The following is a 5176-nucleotide window of genomic DNA, read 5'->3' on the forward strand; positions in this document are numbered from 1 at the left end:
TCCCACTTTGTCACATGGAGGCCAGGGGGGTGAGGGTTGGGGAGCAGAGGGGAGGCTGGATGGGGAAGGGATCTGAGAGGGAATAGGGGATGGGGGAGGCCAGATGGTTTGGGACTTGGGAGGCACTGGAAAGCTAGCTATAGTGGGGGTTGGGGAGGCCGGGGGGCACTGTGGAGGCCATGTGGGGTGAAGGTTGGGGGACAATGAGAAGTCTGAGTGAGGTGGGGGTTGGGGGGCATGGGCCGCTGGGGAGACTGGGTGGGATGGAAGGTAGGGGGCAAAGGAGGAGGCCAGGCAAGGTGGGGGCTGAAAGGAGCAGGGGGACTGGAGAGGGTGGAGGGGGCGAGGGTTGGCAGGCGACAGGGGAAGCTGGGTGGAATGAGAGTTGGGGGGCACTGGGAAAGCCAGGCTGGGGGCAGGCCAGGTGAGATGGGAGTTAAGGGGAGCATGGGAGAGGCTGGGCAAGGTGGGGTGGGGAGGACACCAGCAAGCCCCCGTCAGGCTCTGGGGAACCAAGCCCACTCCTCCCTCCATAGCTCCGGACACATTGGCACAGCCGCCTTGACGTCCCTCAGCCAAGGTGCTGGCCGAACACCGAGGGGCCCAGCAAGGATGCTCCTGGCCCGCGCTACCTGCCCCCGGCGACTGGCCTTGACCCTTTCACCATGTGGCCGATGTGCGAGCCAGAGTGGCTGGCGGCTCCCTCCCCCAGAGCCAGGCCGGCTGCACAGTGCTCCTAGTGAGGCCGTCACCGACGCACATGAATGGGCACCTCCCTGGGCCCTCCCTGCTAACTGGGGGGCCCTGCCACGCTAGGCAGAACCCCAAAGAGATTCCAGGCCAAGGCGTTCTGCCGACTTAGGCATGTTGCCTGGCATTTCCATGCCCCACTAGCCCTAGCCCTGGTCTACACTACGGGGTTGGGTCGAATTTAGCTGCATTAGGTCGATTTAGAAATGACCACGTCCACACAACCAATCCCGTTCCGTCGACCTAAAGAGCTCTTAAAATCGACTTCTGTACTCCTCCCCGTTGAGGGGAGTAGTGCTAAAATCAACCTTACTGGGTCGAATTTGGACGGAAATCGACGGTATTGGCCTCCGGGATCTATCCCAGAGTGCTCCATTGTGAGCGCTCTGGACAGCACTTTGAACTCCGATGCACTAGCCAGGTACACAGGAAAAGCCCTGGAAACATTTGAATTTCATTTCCTGTTTGGTCAGCATGGCGAACTCAGCAGCACAGGTGACCATGCAGTCCCCCCAGAATCATAGAGCATAGAATGTTTCTATGCTCCCCCTATCATCTCCGTCCCTCAGGTTATCGCAGATTAGAAGGCAAAAAAAAAAGCACTTGCGATGACATGTTTGCTGAGCTCATGCAGTCCTCCCGCACTGATAGGGCACAGCTTAATGCATGGAGGCATTCAGTGGCAGAGGCCAGGAAAGGATTAAGTGAGTGTGAAGAGCGGAGGCAGGACGCGATGCTGAGGCTAATGGGGGAGCAAACGGACATGATGAAGCGTCTGTTGGGGGAGCAAATGGACATGATGAAGCTTCTGTTGGAGCTGCAGGAAAGCCAACAAGAGCACAGACCCCCGCTGCATCCACTGTATAACCGCCTACTCTCCTCCCCATGTTCCATAGCCTCCTCACCCAGACGCCCAAGAACGCAGAGGGGGGAGGCTCCGGGCACCCAGCCACTCCACTCAAGAGGATGGCCCAAGCAACAGAAGGCTGTCATTCAAACAGTTTGATTTTTAGTGTGGCTACAATAAGCAATGTGGCCTTGAACTTCCCTCCTCCCCCACCCCACCCCACCCCATTGTCCGTTATCTCATTTTTTTTAATTAATAAAGAAAGAATGCATGGTTTCAAGAATGCATGGTTTATTTTGAAGGGGGGAGGGTGGTTGGCTTACAGGGAATTAAAATCAACAAAGGGGGCGGGTTTGCATCAAGGAGAAACACACACAACTGTCACACCAAAGCCTGGCCAGTCATGAAACTGGTTTTGAAAGCCTTTCTGATGCGCAGCGCGCCTTGCTGTGCTCTCCTAAACACCCTGGTGCCTGGCTGCTCATAATCAGACGCCAGGCGATTTGCCTCAACCTCCCACCCCGCCATAAACGTCTCCCCCTTACACAGTCACAGGTACAGCAAGCAGCAATAACAATGGGAATGTTGGTTGCGCTGAGGCCTGACTAACAGCGCCAGTGAGCTTTTAAACATCCAAAGGCACATTCTACCACCATTTTGCACTTGCTCAGCCTATACTTGAATTGCTCCTTACTACTGTCCAGGCTTCATGAGCCATGGGAGCCATGGGAAGTGGTGGAGCCGTACACCATGCCCTGGAGTTTGCTAGGAGCCGGGCAGAGAAGATGTTCCCAGAACCCCCGGCCAAGCTACATGTCCGACGAGGACGGGTACCAGTCCTACTGCACCGTCTGCTGCGAAGGCACCCAGGAGGACCAGAACAGATCCGCCGAGCTTGTCACTGGGGAGCAGGAGAGCAGAGTTGCAGGGGAAGTGGTGGAGCCATACACTGTGCCCTGGAGGTTGCTAGGAGCCAGGCAGGGAAAGATGTTCCCAGAACCCCCGGCCAAGCTACATGTCCGACAAGGATGGTACCCAGTCCTACTGCACCGTCTGCTGCAAAGGCAAGGAGCTGCTGCGGTGTAGCAATGCCAGCTGCTGAAGGTCCTTCTGCGTTGAATGGTTGGAGGTCCGGGTAGGGCAAGGTATCTCGGCCAAGGCAAAAGAGCAAGAGCCCTGGAGCTGTTACATGTGTCAACCACAGAAGTGCTATGGGGTGTTACAGCACCGATCGGACTGGAATGTACGGCTGCAAGACTTCTTCACCAGCGACAAAAGACAGGAATATGATGCACCTAAAATCTAAAAAGGCCCTCACATTTCCCAGAGTCACTACCCTTAATAACAGAATGTCAATGATTGCATTGGCTACTTGGATCACAGCAGCCCCCACAGTAGAATCGCCCACAACAGCAGCGGTGACGGTGAGCTGAGCAGGCTCCATGCTTGCCATGGTATGGCATCTGCACGGGTAACCCTCGAAAAAAGGCACAAAACAATTGTCTGCCATTGCTTTCATGGAGGGAGGGGCGAATGATGACATGTACCCAAAACCACCCACAATAATATTTTTGCCCCATCGGGTATTGGGAGCTTAACCCAGAATTCCAATGGGTGGCAGAGACTGCGGGAACTGTGGGATAGCTATCCACAGTGCACCGCTCTGTAAGTCAATGCTAGCCATGGTAGTGAGGACGCACTCTGCCGACTTAATGTGCTTAGTGGGGACATATGCAATCGACTGTATAAAATCGATTTCTAAAAATCGACTTCTATAAAATCAACCTAATTTTGTAGTGTAGACATATCCCTAGTTCAGCACCAGCTATGCCCGTCCTTCTCCTTGGAGAGCTTATTTTGCCTGGGCAATTGGTATAAACTGTACTGGCAGGAGCCCTCTCTGCCAGTCTAAGCTGCATCTCCTCCAGGAGGGTTTGCTGGTGTAAGCAGAGTCAGGATAAGCTCTACCCTGACATCTGGTGGTGAATTATGGTGAGAGTTGAAAAGAACTACTTTCTTTTCAGGGGCTGATCTTGTTTGCATAGGCACACCCACCCGCCTAGCCTCGGACAACAACTGAAAGTGGTTACTTTGGCTGGTGTGGGATCCCCAGATTCTCTGTTATTGGGGCAGGAAGAATAAAGTGTTGTTACCCTGATTCTGTGAATCAAGGCCAGTGGAACTGTTGTATGACAGAGGGACTCACCAGTAACTAAGTAGCACTTTCCAGAGTAGCAGCCGTGTTAGTCTGTATCTGCAAAAAGAAGAGGAGTACCCTCTAAGGTGCCACAAGTACTCCTCTTCTTTTTAAGTAGCACTTGTTAGACAAGAGGCATGGGTTACAAAACCCAGTGAATTGAGAGAGGCTGGGGATAGGTATGTGTACCTGATGGTATGGGCCCCCTTTTGGGGGCCTGGAACACCAGTTGCATTACCCCCTCTCTCCACTGTTGAATAGCAGAGCTAAGTTTGCTTCCATTAGGAGTCTAGCTAGAAGTTGTTGAACTGAATTCACTTTGGGCCAATGGTGCACCAGCACTGGGGCTCACCTACTACAAGCTGAAATCACTAAGAGCTGAAATCACTAAAAGAGCTAAAATTGCTGAGCTGAGATCACTGAGTGCTGTATTAACCAGTGGGGGAGCCTGAAGATATATTGTTAAGCAGCTGGCAGAGCCGAGCAGTTTGTAGGACGGTTGGAGCGGCCCATGGAATAGCGAGCAGAGCGGAGCTGAGCCATTTTCGGGGGCAGCTGAAGCAGTTCATGGGACGGCAGGTGGAGTGGAGTGGCTGGCAGAGCTGAGCAGTTTGTGGGGCAGTTGGAGTGGCCCACGGAACGGGGAGCAGAGTGGAGCAGTTTGCGGGGACGGCTGGAGGAGTAGAGTGGAGCGGCGTGGCACGGCTGGTAGAGCGGAGCCATTCGTGGTAAAGGCTGCAGCAGAACTCCATGGAGAGGTGGGGCAGTTGGCCTCGGACCACGTAAGGTGCCCCTTAACATCCTGTGTGCCCCCCCCCCCCGTTTCCGCCCAGGCTGGGGGGGTAAAACTCTGCAGATAAACTTTTGAACTCTGGGGCGGCACTGACCAGGGACAGAGACTTTGGGGTTGTTGGACTTTGGGGTGATTGGACTTAAGACCCTGAGGGGAAAAGGACACTGCCAAACTTACTTGGAGGTGGGTCTTTTGCTCATGGTTTGTGTTATGAATCCTGTTTGTGGTGTTTCCCCAACATAATGCCGCATTGTTTCCCTCCTTTATTAAAAGGCTTTTGCTACACTCAGACTCCATGCTTGCGAGAGGGGAAGTGGTATGTAATTGTCCCAGGTCACTGGGTGGGGGTTCGAGCTGGTTTTGCATTGCGTTATTGAAACAAAACCCCTAGATACTTAGGGTTACCATACGTCCTCTTTTTCCCAGACATGTCCGGCTTTTCGGCACTCAAACCCCCGTCCGGGGGGAATTGCCAAAAAGCCGAACATGTCCGGGAAAATGGCGGCTCTGCTCCTCCTCTGACTCTTCGGCTCTGTTTAAGAGCCGAGCTGCCCCAGCTCTACGGGCTTCGGGCAGCCCTCATGCCTCC

The sequence above is a fragment of the Trachemys scripta genome, chromosome 14 (genome assembly GCF_013100865.1).
Source record: "Trachemys scripta elegans isolate TJP31775 chromosome 14, CAS_Tse_1.0, whole genome shotgun sequence".
Taxonomy (NCBI): Eukaryota; Metazoa; Chordata; order Testudines; family Emydidae; genus Trachemys; species Trachemys scripta.